The following is a 15331-nucleotide window of genomic DNA, read 5'->3' as shown; positions in this document are numbered from 1 at the left end:
AAGACCGCCCAAGTATCGACTGTGCCAGTATTAAACTCAAAATAGTCCTCTGTGGCCTGGCGTACTCCCTCACTAAAAACACGATCAAGCAGGGCCCGGCCGGGAAACCGCCATTGTCGCTCATAACACCCCTCACGAGGAACAAACAGCTGAAGAAGAACCGGGCAATGGTCAGAAAGTGTGCGGGGGAGAGTCTGGACCGAACACAACCAGCCAGCAACTCCGGGTGAGACCTGCCAATAATAGATTCTGGTCCAGGTGTTATGGAACCCGGAATAATGTGTGAAGTCAGGATGGAGTGGGTGCAAATGAGACTCTACATCAACCAAGGAATACTGAGCGCAAATCTCTCGAAGGGCCAGACGGGCGTGGGGTTTGGAGTCAGGGGAAGAGGCGGAGACATCTCTAGAGTGATCCAGGAGAAGGTTAAAGTCCCCGCCCATGATCAGGAACTCCCTGTGTCGACGGCCAGGAGGCGGGCCAGCAGTGAATGGTAGAATGCGGGGGAGTCAGTGTTCGGGCCGTACACACAGACTAGGGAAACCCTGTGGCCCATCAACTGACCAGTAACAATCAGAAACCGGCCCCCGGGGTCATGCTGCATAGCAAAGTGAGCAAACTGGATCCGTTTATGTACAAAAATAGCCACGCCCCTAGAATACGAGCTGTACGCCGAGAAATACCTGTGCGGGCCCCAACCGGAAGCTATGGTGCTAACGCCCACGTCAGCCAAGTGGGTCTCCTGCATTAAGAGAATATCAGCCTTATGCCGTGCCACGTAATTCAAGACCTGTCGTCGTTTCCGGTTATTGTTCAAGCCACGCACATGCCATGTTAATAACAAAAGCCCGGAGGGACGGGGCACATTTCCTAACTATACCATATACACAATACAAAAAAAGGGTAGTCAGTGTATGAATGAACCACATCGCATGAAACAATCCTCATCATATGTAACCTAAAAAAAATTCAAAAACAAACACCACCCGCCACCCCCACCCACCCTCTCCCTACCCAAAAAGAGGAACACCCACAAAGCACATCCCAAAAAACAAACCATGGAGGTATTCTCCATGGGGCATGGCAACGCCACGCCAGTCGGACAACACAGCTATCAAACAGCAAAATAAGTAAATAGCAAGTAAATGAGCGAGCGAGCCAAAGGCAATCAAACACAAGCGGGGCCAATTAGCTCAGCCGCTCCCATCTGGAGAGAAAAGGTCAACACTGGCTTGCGAGGTCTGCAAAGAAGGGGAGTGCGGCCTGGAGTTGCCAGGAGTCCCACCCTTGTTAGTCTTGAAGTCCCGGAAGAATTCCTGCGCAGCATGCGGCGTGTCGAAGACCCTAGGCCTGCCATCAATGTCCACCTTGAGACGAGCTGGATAAAGCATGCCATAGCGGAGCCCCAGGTTCTGAAGCATGACTTGACACTCTGATACTTCCGCCTGGCCTCCTGCACCATGAACGTGAAGTCCGGGAAAAAACGAAAGACTGTTACCCTGCCACTGGAGTTCGCCCTTCTCCCGGGCCGCACGGAGGGCAGTGTCACGATCACAAAAGTTCATAAGTCTGGCCACAATAGGTCCAGGACGCACGCCAGGTCTGGGGCGAGGGCCCAAGGATCGATGAGCACACTCAACCCCAAAGCCTTGGGTGAAGGAGTCCCTTCCAAACAAGTCAGAGAAGTTGTTCCACAAATGTGTACATTCTGCCAGTGGCTGTAGTTTCCGGTACGCCAAGAATGCGTATGTTGTTCCGGCGCCCCCGGGCCTCCAAATCTTCGTTCTTTATAGCCACGTCCTTAAGGATCTTCTCGACCCTCTCAAGCCGCTTCAGAGCAGAGGAGGACCCGTCCTCGAGATCAGAAACTCTGGATTTCACCACGTCCAGCCTGCGATCATGGCTCATGACCTTCGCGTTCACATCAGCCAGCTTCTTATCCAGGTCATCAAACCGAGCATCAAGAGCCTTGAAGACAGCTCTCATTTTGGCGATCATGGCAGCAGCCAGAGGGGCAGAGTCTCACCCTGATGAGGAGCGGCCGATTCCGCAACGGGGTCCGCCGAATAGGTCGGTGGCTTATCAAATTGGAGTTTGGGTTGCCTCGGATCCTTTTTGACCATCGTAGCGAGCAAGTTGTGGTCAAAGTGCGAAGAAAAGGTCCAATATCTGGAGATACCAATCAGGCTTGTGTGGAGGGTACAGCCAAACCAGAGGGCAGGAGCGGCGACAAACTACTGATCACAGGGCCAGTGAGAGATGTCCACGTGGTCGAGAGTGCGGGCCCTGTAAAGATCTCAACAAAATCAAGGCCTCCCAACGGGCAGCATCTCGGCGTCAGCAGAGGAACCACCAGACTGAAGCTGCAGGAAGACCAGCATGGCGCCAAGCGGGACCAGATTCGCTGTGTAAGAGAGGTAGAGCAGCCAAGATAAAGTTGAATAGTGGTCAACAATGGCCGGGATCGGCCAATCTTCGCCCAAGTGTAGGACGGCCTCGAACACCACCACCCACGGGAAGGATCAGGAGCGCAGGCAGGGCCCAATCGGCAGGGGCAGTCGCCAATCCGAAGATCCCGGCAGCCAGCAAACCGGGCAATCAATCCCTCAAGCGCAACCCAGAGAGGCTCTACACCGCAGGACAGGAGGGCCCGGCAGGCCTCCGGCCCAACCGGATACAGTGCACCCTCCAGGCGCCAAGAGGGGGGGGGGGAGCACGAACGCCCACCCCCACCCCTACCAACCCATCACCAAGCCCAGACCCCCACCTAAGCCCCGAACACCCCACCCGCCGCCCGCACCCAGGCCAAGCCAATCCACCTACTCTAGGCCCCGGCTTCCGCCAGGCGGCAGGCGGCAGGGGCCAGGCAGGGGGGAGGCGACGGGTCGCAGGAGAGGCCCCCGGGGCAGGCGGGAGCAGGGAAAAGCAGATAGGCAGGAGGGGGAAGAGGGCGAGGACTCACCCAGTCTACGGCCACACCACGAGGAGATCAGAAAGGCCCAAGCCGAATCCCCGCGTCATCCAGCTCCAACGCCACCATCTGGAACGCTCCAGCTACAACTGTGGCATCAAACAGGTCCCCGACCCCCACAGGCACAGGGATGAGGCTCGCTCAACGCAGGATCGAGGCTGCTGACATCGCCCGACCTGCGAACCTCTAGTCGGATGCGGCCATCTTGGTTGCCTCCCTAGCCACGCCCCAGATTAAAGATAACAGTTAGGACGAGCTCCCCGAGAATTTCCCAAAACTACTTATCTTGGAACCTATGTTATGTTAATGTTATGTTAAAAAATGTGTACCGCGCACGTACACCGAGACGGTTTCTTGGCGCTCATAACAGACATAACAAACTGAGGCAGGGAGCATTACTCAAAGACCAACTTAAAAAGGTGAGTTTTCAGGGTTTTTCGGAACGAATCATAAGTAGGGCAGTGACGAAAGGACACAGGGAGGGAATTCCAAAAAGTGGGGCCTAGAAAGGAAAACCGGAGGCCACCGTGTTTTTTTCGGCGAATCGATGGAATGCAGAGAAGATTGTCGGCAGAGGATCGAAGGTTGCGGGATGGGAGATATCGCCTGAGTTTGGAGGAAATTAACCCGGGGGCGTGGTTGTGAAGGGACTTGAAAACGGTGCAACCGAGTTTAAAGGAGCACCGTTTGGCCACAGGGAGCCAATGAAGGCTCTTCAGGAGAGGGGAGACATGCTGATGTTTGGGTTGATGAAACACCAGGCGGGCCGCCTGGTTCTGGATTAGCTGGAGTTTTTGAAGCTGGTAGGCGGGAATCCCCGCATACAAGATGTTGGAAAAGTCAACCCTGGAAATGACCAAGGCCAAGATGGTAAGAATAAGTGCCTCTCTGGTTAAGAATCTGCAGATCTTGCGAATCCTGCGCAGCTGGAAGAAGCAGGATGATGTGACTGCAGAGATCTGAGATTTCATAGATAGATCCTCCGAGATGATCACTCCTAGACTTTTCACGGTACTGACTGGACGAGGAGGGGCGCCAAGGGAAGATGGACAAAAGTTGTCATTCCAGGGGTTAGTGGGACCGCCCACCAGGACGAGTTCCGTTTTGGACGGATTCAACTTGAGTTGGCTATGAGCCATCCAGTCAGAAATACGTAGCATTGTGGTTTGGATGTTAAGACGGGAGGTAGGGGAAGTGTCCAGGGGAAAAATCAGTTGCAGATCATCTGCATAGTTGTATATGGTGGCTGGGGAGTGACAAAGGGATGCCAGAAGTGGTTGCATATATAAATTGAAGAGGAGCGGGGAGAGGGCTGAACCTTGGGGAACACCACAGGTGAGGGGGGAGAAAGGGGCGGAGAAAGTGGAGAGATGGACAGCCTGGGAGCGGCCGTGTAAGAAGGAGCGAACCCACTCAAGGGCGGTCCCACGGATCCCGGCGTTGTTGACACGGTCGATCAAGATGGTGTGATCGACCGTGTCAAAAGCCGCCGACAGATCTAACAAGACAAGAGCCTGGGGGATGTTATTGTCGGCGCCGGTTCTAAGAGTGTCCATCACTGCAGCAATCACCATCTCTGTGGAATGTAGTGGGCGAAAGCCAGCCTGATGAGGGTCCAAGAAGGAGGAAGTTTCCATAAAGGAGCTGAGGCACTTGGTTACATATGTCTCCAAGATCTTTCCCAGAAAGGGGAGGGTTTAACCTAGAACACGGAATATGCCGTTGGATCAACCTATGTCGTATGAATATCTTACCTTTAACTGATTTAACAGCAAATTGGTCCCAGAACTTGGAAAATGAAAACATTTGTAATTTTTGCGAGCTGAGTATTAAGAACCTGCTTCATGTTTTGTTTGTTTGCCCAGCATTGGTTCTGAGTCGTCATCGCTGGCTTAGGTCAATGTTTATACAAAACGATGTTAAAGATGTAGCTTCAGCCCGAGATTTTCTCTTTTGTCCGAAAAATGAAGTAGTCTGTGGAAAATTATTTAACTTTAAGGAATTTATGTATTTATTTTAACATTCTATATTCATTATTTTAATCAGGATGCTCCCCTCGTGTTTGCTGCCCCATTATGGAGTTCCAATATTTTCTCCTTCTCCAGATAGTATTTTGTACACATTTTGATTATTAGTTATCTGCTTCTTGTTCTACTGGATTAGGTCTCGCTTTTCGTCCATTTTCTTGTTGCTAACTTTGAAATTCTATTCTCTATTGAAGTTGGATTTCGGAGCGTATTTTGCACATTAATTTGATGTAATTCAACTTTTTTTTGTAGCACATGTTAGGAAATGTTTTTTAAATCCCAATTTTCTTGCTGCTAATTTCAAGTTAACTTCTAGACTAAGCTGAATATTTTCTTTTTAATTGTATTTTGCATATGAATTGGCTGCTACTTAAATGCTTTTTTGCACAATTTGGGAGAAGTTGTTACTTAAATCATTATGCTGCTAACTACAAGTTCTATTTGCAGAAGTTGCTATGTGTTGAAAACTCTGTTTCTCTTCTACTTTGCTATTAGTTCGTATTTTGGGCCTGATGTAACCTTGCTGCTTCCATCTTGAAATTCCTGCGACTGCGCAGAAGAACTCAAGAGTCCACCAGTCATGGCACCGACACGCTGCCAATGACAGTCTTGCTTGTGAAATCCATTGGAGCCTGACCTCTCGACCATTGCTGGGTGGAATAAAAGTGCATGGAAAAATAAAGTTGTGGGAGGGAACGTTAATTTGAATATTTAAAAGAAATGATCTCATATTGACATGGTGTGATGACCTCTCTTCGTCTTTTGGCAAATCAAAATTGGGGATACACACATTGGCAATTTATTGGTGCGAAAAAAATTCCTGAACCTCTGTTTGCCTTCAAACGGAGTACTAACTTACGTGATCAGCTGGTACATACCAGACCGAGAGAGAATCTGGAAACATGTCAGGATACCTTATGGCAACGACCGCCAGTTGAGGGCCATTTTCCTTGCGGAACATGCTCAGTCTGTCCACAAACTGCCAAATCCAAGTCAGTCGACATAGGGACCAACAAACCTTGGTTACAAAAAAAGCTCACTAATTGTAACAGTGAGAAAGTAATCTACCTGATAACATGTCCTTGTAAACTGAACTATGTGGGCATGACCACATGAAAAGTCAAGCAAAGAATAATGGAACACAGAAGCACCATACGGTGCAAAAGACAAGCCACCAAATTAACAAGTCATTTTCTGGCACTGAATCATCGCCCAACAGATTTCACTTGGACTGTACTTGAAAAACCATACATTCCAGAACATAGCAGATATTTCAAAAATGTTACTATTGAAGGAACAGAAATGGGTTTTTAAACTCAAAAGTGACAAGATTGGCCTTAATGATGCAATACCCTAGACACTCATGTAGGGTAGTGAGACCAATTATGATAACACAGGGATCCCACCTTCATCTTAGGTAAGGTCCAATTAAAGGTTCTCATTACATAGCATAATGGAGTGTTTTACACACTAGATTAGGTTCCTCTACCCATAGGAAGCCCTTGGCGTACATCTTGGGTGTGGGACACTGGCAATCAAACCAGAGCAGTTTACCCTCTGGATTATAGTGGTCTCAATATTAACACAACTGCACTCGGAATCATTAAAAACTAAACTTAAAAACTAATGATAAAGAGTGTTTGACTAATGGATCCTACAATGTTCAGATGTGTAGTTAATTTCCTTAAGGGCAGTTTACCTTATATTCCCTATTTGTGCTACATTATGTAAGGGCACACATATAGGAAACAATCTGACACACGTTAGACTACAATTCTAACAAGATCAGGGTATGCGCTATACACAGAGTGCATATTGACCATAGTTTATTACCCTGAGGAGAGTAGTTAATGGCTTAAAACAAAGGCAATTTTACGTTGCGCTCTCCGTGCTGAGTGTTATTAAAAGTAATTATGTAAGTAATTTTGATAAACATGGTCACTATTAGATTCTATTTTAATAACACCAAAAGACGAAAGTAAACACCATTAATAGTGCTGACCTCAATGCCTTTTAAAATCGATTGGATGGGTATTATTTACGATCGTATCCAGATTGGGACTACGTTTCCCAGAAGCATACTGACGCGTAATGACGACGTCACACAATCACACAGAGTCGGCTATTTGAACATGGCCGCTACGGACGCTCGGCACCTTCCCGACGGCTCGGTTGCCGGTTACGAAGTACCGACGGTCAGGTAAGCGGGGGTATCAGCAGTTTGGTCCATAGCTTGACAGAGCAAACGAGCCTTAGGTGCTTTTTTTGTTTAGTCCCACTGCTACGAACATACGCGGGTACAGCCCTCGAGCATGGACGTGGGTGTATAGCGATATCAGACGGGCTGTAAGATATAGGTGTTGGTAGGTGAGCGTCACTGTCGAGATTGCCATTCTGACCATTGGACAGCTCGCTGACAACATACAGTGATTAATAAGTAGTTAATTTTGACAGTTCATTTGTAAGGAATGACTGCTAATAGACTTGATATACGGTTGAGCTAGGGGTCCTTACTCTTATCTACACTAACAGGAAGAGTAACCCAGGGTGGATAGTCTGATTATTAGTAGGATGACTAATAGTACACAATCTACAGAGAGCATACTGGGGAACTTAAGATATGTGATAGCAGTTCTTACCTTACAGTTTCTCTGGGCAAATACTATAAGGCATAGTTGCTTAAAAATAAAATAAAAAAATTAAAAATAACGAAACAATATGAAACATGATGGCAGCGATGGTGCTACGCAGATGTGTGTTTGGTAAGCTCGTACTTTTAAAGATGTGATATTAGGAGGATGAACCTCAAAATATTGTTTGGTTCCTGTCTCCTTTTTTAGAGCGGTGCCTCCTGTTTATCCTGAGCCGTTGCCAGGTAAGGTGAGGCAGCTTCCTTTGAACAAAAAGGTGAGAAATTGAAGCTGGTACCCATTAGTTGGGTTTATTAGTAGGCATACACCGACTAGGAATGCCACTAATGTGAACATTGTCTAGATTTAGTATGATTATTGTACACCCCACACTGAGATATGATGTTTTTTTCTCATAGACACCGTCTGTCAAAGGATGTTGTATGAGGAAGGACTTTTGTTCACACCACGAATCGGGTGACTATGGTGGTATCATTTAGATCCATTACACTGTATATATTTTGTATACATTTCCCATTGCAGTAGCATTTCAGTAGAGGGTCCTGAAGAAAGCACGGTTAGAGTTAGTTAACCATTGATGCTGAAACATGTTGACCATGTTAAGATTCTAGATAGTCATTTGTTAACACTATCTCTGCACTGTTTTTTAGTTTGAACTAGGAGTTACATCAATAAAAAGTGAGGTCTCTCATAGATCAATTTTAATATTTTTCACTTTTTTCACTTTAGCACTGCACTATAAAATCCCATTTGATCACCATCTTTCTACATCTGGTAAGACCCCACCTTTTAGTAGAGATCACATACTCTGGCGCAGTGTGGGCTGCTAACAAGTTTGTAGCCCCTGTTAAGCTTTGAGCAATGTGGACAAGGAAACCCAGATGAAGAAAAAGATCACCAAGGTTGGTGACTGATGGGTATCCAAGGAAGAGACAAGATCTCTCTGTGTTCAGAGTGGGTTGTTTAATGTTTTGTGAGATCTTAGACAATGTTTGTCCAGACTCGTGGATACTTTTGTTGTTGTACATTGATATTTATAGGGCTGTGTATCCACGCTGGTCTCTAAAATTAGCCTTAGACCCTCTCCCAAAGTAATTGTTATTTTTTTTTTTATCCCAACATTCAACCATATAAAATGAGCCCAGAAATAAAAGCAGGTGTTGCTGCAGAAACAGAGCATCTGGTTGAGCAAAGTATTTTACAGTAAATAATGAGCAGTTCATGTACGTCACCTATAATTGGCATAAAGAAACAGAGCGGAAAGTACAGGGTCATATATGACCTTAGGAAAATTAATAAGATTGTCGTACCATGCTGTCCAGTTGTGCCAAACCCAGCAGTGATTCTGTATCAGATATCGTGGGGAGCCGGATGGTTCACAGTAATTGATATAGGCCATGCCTTTTTCTTCATTCCATTGCATCCAGATAGCAAATTTTTATTTTCGTTCTAATTCGATGACCATATTTACGTCTGGAATCGCGTTCTTCAGGGGTTTACTGAAAGTCCCTCAATTTTTAATCACATTTTGAAAAAAAATTGAGTATTTGGTACTGCCCGGACAGTCTGTTCTGGTGCAGTATATAGACGGCCTTATGGTGGCGTCTAAAACTCGAAATGACTGTGTTGTTGACACCATTGCATTACTGAATCACTTAGCCGAACCTGGACAAAGTGTCACCTGAAAAGCTGCAATTTTGTACCACTTCAGTGAAATACCTGGAACACCAGATAGAAAGAGGTGTGAGACGAGTTACCACAGAAAGAATTAAGATAATTAGAAACATGAATCTGCTCAAAACACAGAAAGAAATTAGAATGTTTCTTGGAGTCGTACGTTACTGCAGGTAGTGGATTGTGGGATTTGCAGTCCTAGCTAAGCCACTGATACAAATGACAAAGAAAAGAGAAAATGACCCAGTAGAATGGGATGACAAGAGCATGACTTTTTTTTGTGTAAAATTTTTATTTGTATTTTGCAAAATTGAAGTAGAAAAAGAGAGGAAAGAGAAAGAGAAGAAAAAAGGACAAGAAAGAAAGAGAAGGAGAAAAAAAAAAGGAAAAAAAAACAGGCGACATTCTGCCATATAGCCCCACACAGGGGGTGCTGAAGAACATTATTGCAAAAAAAGATAAAAGGAAACCCAACAAGTACACCAAAGGGGACGGCAGCGAGTAGAGTCAATAGGAGTGCTAATGATATGGAACTCCAGTCTACATTGTCCGAAGTGCGCACACATATCCCAGCGGCTAGTGCAAAGGTCTCGGAAGATGAAGGGTGCTCCAATCTCGATCATAATCATAGAGGAAAATAGGGGCCAGGCCGTTCGCCTGGAAAGGTGCATCGGGTCGCAACGAAGAGGAGAACAACAACCCCAACTAACCCCCCCCCCTTCTTCCCCCCCACCCCCATCCTCCCCCCAGTGGTGGCGACCATCACAGATTCAGAACAGCATCAGACACACAGGTGATTAAATTTGAAAGAGGTGAAGCGCACGTAAAGCCGAAGGGCAAACTGCCGAAGGCAAACCACGTGACAAAAACCTCACCAAGGGGCCCCAGTTGCACATGAAATTTTTACATTTCCCCAGGAAGATGTCCGAAAGTCGCTCCATACTCAGTAGTCGCCATAGCCGTGCATGCCATAAAGAAATGGCAGGAGCAGTCGGGCTTTTCCAAGCGGCTGCTAAAGTCAGCTTGGCCGCCCCCAGACACAGCCACATAATGCGCTTATCAGCTCTAGTTTGGTGTTCAAGCTGCGGATCCCTGAGGCCCAACAAGACAAAGTCCATTGAGTCCGGGAGTGGGTATCCCAGCACATCTTTAATGTGGGAGAGGATCTCGGACCAAAATGGCCGGATGGTGGGGCAGTCCCACCAGATATGGCTGAAGTCACCCAACATCCCGCAGCCTCGCCAACACCTATCTGAGGTAGCCGGGAATATCCGGTGCAACTTGGATGGATACAAATACCAGTCGAACAAAAGCTTCATATGATCCTCTCTGAGATCAGTAGAGTGATTATGTGCCGTCACATCCCGCCATAAGCTCCTCCATTCGCTGTCAGAAATGTCCCTCCCAAGTGTACTCTCCCAGTGATCCATATATCGAGGCCGAGGGGACATCGCGGTGTCTAATAGCATCCCATACAAAAAAGAAATCGCCCCCCTTCATGGTAGATGTGCGAAGAATAGAGGTTTCAAATTTCGTCGGAGGTCTAGTGGCTGCATCCGCCCAACGTCGCCCAATGAAGGAGCTGAAGATGACGAAAGCGTTCGGGAGGACACCGTAGTCCCTCATACAATTATGGAAAGTAAGGGGTGCGGTACCATGAAATAGGTGGGTGAGGGCCCTACAGCCACCCTCCCTCCAGACACCAAAGGGTCCCTCCGTCAATGCCGGAGGGAAAGCCGGGTTGAAGTGGATAGGGGTGGACGGGAATGTGGTCCACCGATCATCGCCACTGACCGTGTCCCAGATCTTTAACACCGTGCTGGTGGGGGTGCTAATGTACGCGTTTCTGGGCCGGTCCACCTTAGGCTTCCAAGCTAGATCCCAGATGGATCGTCCCGCAACGCTCCGATCCATATGGAGCCAGTGCTTCTCCGAAAGCTGCTGGGACCATTCCACCAGGACTCTCAATTGGGCAGCCTTATAATATGCATGTCCGGGAACCCCACCCGCCCCTCCAGTCGTGGGCGTCAGAGGACCGCATACGAGAGTCGCGCCCGACCGCCTTGCCAGACGTATTTCAGCATCAAGGTCTTAAGCCGACGGAAGTATTCCACTCCTATCGGAACGGGCAAAGCTTGGAAGAGGTATTTAAATTTAGGCAGAAGGACCATTTTAAGCGCATGAATCCTACCCAACCACGAGATATATTTCGGTTTCCACCGCTCCAATTCCGCACGCACCGACGCCAGCATCGGAGGGAAGTTGGCCTGAAATAGTGCACCCACGGTAGAGGTCAGCCGTACGCTCAGATATAACAAGGAGGAGGTCGACCACGAAAGTGGGGTAAGCGACCGGATCTGGTGCACCTCATCAGGCGGTAGGTTTAAGTTCAAAATGTACGATTTATCAAAGTTAACTTTGAACCCCGCCACCGTTTCAAACTCAGAGAGCACTGCATGGATATGTGCTAACGACAACGCCGGATCCCGAACTGACAGTAGTACGTCATCAGCGAAGAGTGAAATCTTATGTTGCTCACCCGTAAAGGGGAGGCCCAAGATCCGTTCGTTCTCCCGAACCGCTACTGCCAATGGTTCTATGCTAAGCGCAAAGAGAAGTGGCGAGAGCGGACAGCCCTGACGTGTTCCGGGGAGTGGTGGAAACTCCCGGACCTGTGACCGTTAACCAGTACCCGAGAGGTGGGACTATTGTAATTGGCCTCAAGCATTCTTATGAATTGGGGTGAGAACCCGAAGGCTACCAACGTGCGATGTAAAAAACCCCAATCAACGCGATCAAAGGCTTTTTCCGCGTCAAGCCCTACTAACACCGCCGGTATGTGAAACCGCTCAGCCTTCTCTATCAAATGGATTACGCGCGCAAGTTGTCGTGAGTCTGTCGACCTTTTATAAACCCGGACTGATCTGGGTGGATCAGAGCCGGCATCAAGTCCTGCAGTCTGCTAGCAAGAATAGACGAGTACAACTTAGCGTCCAGGTTAAGGAGCGCTATCGGGCGATAGGATGCGCAGTTGGTAAGATCTTTCCCCGGTTTGGGGATAATAGTGATCAGGGCCTCAGCCATGGTGTCCGAGGTTCTACCTTCAGAAGCCATCGCGTTGAAAAGGGAGACCAGGTAGTCGCAGACGTCTGATGCAAATGTTTTATAAAACAGGGCCGTGTAACCGTCAGGGCCGGGGCCTTGTGTAGTTTTAGAGCCTTAATGGCGTCTAGTACCTCCTCTCTAGAGATGTGGGAAGACAGCAACTCGTTCCATTCCTTGGAGACCTGTGGGATAGGAAGACCACCCAAAAACGCAGATTGGGCCTCCGGATCTAGGGCGTCGCTCGAGTAGAGATCCGCGTAGAAGCGGCCAAAAATGTCCGCCTTGTCTACATCCTTATGCCGAATAGAACCTGTATGGTCCCGAATGCCCCCGATTTAATCCCTCTCGCGCTTATCTCGAAGCTGCCGGGCAAGGTGGCGCCCAACCTTATTCCCCTGGGAGTAGGAGAGACGTCTGAGCCGCAGGAGGGTAAATTCAGCCCGGTTGGTGCAGTGGGCTTTCAATTTCCCTCGGACCGCCGTAAGAGGGCGAAGGGTCACCCTAGAGGGGTTCGACTTGTGCGCCTGCTACAGGACCACAAGCTCCGACTCCAGAGCCTCCCTCTCCTTTCGCCGAAGCTTGTTAAGATTCGCGTTAAGGGCGAGGCATGTACCCCGTAGTGAGGCCTTGCACGCATCCCATGTGGTATACACTGACGTGTCAGAAGGTGGGTTAAGAGTAAAAAAGTCTCCTATGGCCTTTCGCAGCGTCTTACAGGACACCTCATCCCGTACCAACGCAGCCGGGAAGTACCACTTCCGCCAGCCGTCCCCCCCCCTACAGACCAATGCAACCCAAGCACCACTAGACTATGGTCCGACAATGAGAGCGGGAAGATATCAGCCATCCGAATATCTCCCCTGAGGGCTTGGCTTACAAAAACGTGATCGATGCGGGAGTACGAGCGATGGACTTGAGAAAAGAAAGTATAATCCTTGGCCTGAGCGTGTACGAAACGCCAGCTATCCACCAGTCCCAATTCGCCTACCTGACGTTGCGTTTCCTCCGAGAAGATACCAGTATCTGCCCTGCGCGCCCCCGAGCTATCTAAATCCCTGTCCCACACCATGTTGAAGTCCCCCAGCAGTATCAAATGTCCATCCACAAAGTCCCCATTCTTATCCATCAAGCATTGCAAAAAACCATTTTGGCCCGCATTCGGAGCATAAACCACAACAAAGGTACACTGGTGGCCGTACAATGACCCCTTCACCATTAGCCAACGGCCCTCCTTATCACCGCTCACCCCAGGGGTTGAAAGTGGAGAGAGGCCCGAAAGAAGAGGGCCACCCCTCTATGCTTCATGGGCGCCGACGCCCTGTAGATAAGGGGGAAATGCCTATGTCGGAGTCTCAGTTCATCTCTCCTGGCCAAGTGGGTCTCCTGGAGGGCAACTACATCCAGATGGTGGTCTGAGAGATACTTCCAGAGCTTCTGTCGTTTCTGCGGGGAATTGAGACCCTTCACGTTCCAGGTACCTATACTAACTGGCATGATGTAGACATGAGACTCCGTGCTATGCATTTGCTAAGGCACCCAGAGTCCAACCCCCGCCATTCACCAGTCCACACCCCTCTGGATCAGGCCCCCCTCCCAACAATCCCCCCATATTCTGGGCCATCCCTCCCATCTCAGTGACCCCCACCTCCGAACCTCCCTGGCAGGGCAACATGTTAAACTCTGTATACTGAAAGTAATTGCACAAAGACAGCAAGGGTGAAACCCCAAGTACCCTCCGTTCATAGGGAATCACATTCACCCCTCCCCAGCTTCCCAGAGAGGCCTCTCCCCAGCAAATCACAAGAAATGGAATGGTCACATTGTAGTGCAAGATAAGAAGTGCAAAGAAGAACACCACTAGTGCCAAGAACATCACACACACACCATCACCGGTCGCCACCACACCCCCCTCCCCACCAACCCCGACCCCAACAGTTCCCCTACAGTACCAACCCCCAGAACTCCCTTCTTCCCACCCCCCTTCAGCAAACCAAAAAACAAGAAGACAAAGCGCAAGGCACTAAACCTGAACCAAGCACTCAGCAGTTCCAATGGGCCACGGGTCACAAGGTCCACATCAAACTGGAATCGGGGTGGGGGCACCAGTTCGGGGGCCCCCAGGGCCACGGCCCGTGGTGTCTTCTCCAAAAGTACCATAGTACCCCGAGACCTTAGGGCCAGAGACCCTCCGGCGCCCAACCATCAAGGAAGCCGGGGATCATGCCGCTCCAGAGCTCTGTTGAGTATCTGCTAGTGTGGCCGAAGCCACCGATGCCACCGCAGCCCCCCTTTCTTGCAAGCTAGCAGTGCGGTCCGGACGCCCCCGGTCCGGGGAAGACCCAATTCGATGGCATGAGGAAGATCGATGCCGTCGTCTCGATGGGGAGGGATGCGCCGCCTGAGAGGAAGGGACATCCTCCAGCCCCAGAAGATCCTTCGCGGCCTGCAGGGAGCGGATTTGCGCCAGCCTGTTCTGCCATCGGAATATTATACGGAAGGGGTGCCCCAGGAGTAAGAGATGTTACGCTCCCGCAAGAAGGCAGTCACTGGGCGGAATTCTCTCCTCTTTTGAAGCGTTGATGCCGCTAAGTCCTGGTAGAGTTGCGGACGGTGGTCTCTGAATTGTAAGGAGGTGATGTCTCTAGCTTTCCGTAGGATACGCTCCTTTGAAAGTCATGTACACATACAAGGATGTCCGGGGGGGGCCACACCCTCGCCTAGGCAGGCCGACTGTGCACCCTATCCATTTTAATTTCCTGCACGTCCTCCTCGTCCAAGATCTGCAAGAACAGGGCCTGGACATATTCACGCAAGTCTCCAGCCTCACCGTCCCAAGGGACCGCCCTAATACGAATATTGTTTCTCCTGGAGCGATTCTCCAAGTCCTCCGCGTGGGCCTGCAG

The 15331-nt window shown here is 49.2% G+C and overlaps 1 protein-coding gene across 1 annotated transcript in view; it reads right to left on the bottom strand.

Annotated features, from left to right (window-relative positions):
* LOC147692680 (F-box only protein 27-like) overlaps window positions 1-15331 on the bottom strand; it is a 294364-nt gene that overhangs the window by 248987 nt on the left and 30046 nt on the right. The window lies entirely within an intron of this gene.

Source organism: Lissotriton vulgaris, chromosome 9 (genome assembly GCF_964263255.1).
Source record: "Lissotriton vulgaris chromosome 9, aLisVul1.2, whole genome shotgun sequence".
Taxonomy (NCBI): Eukaryota; Metazoa; Chordata; class Amphibia; order Caudata; family Salamandridae; genus Lissotriton; species Lissotriton vulgaris.
This window is presented reverse-complemented; position numbering and strand designations above follow the sequence as displayed.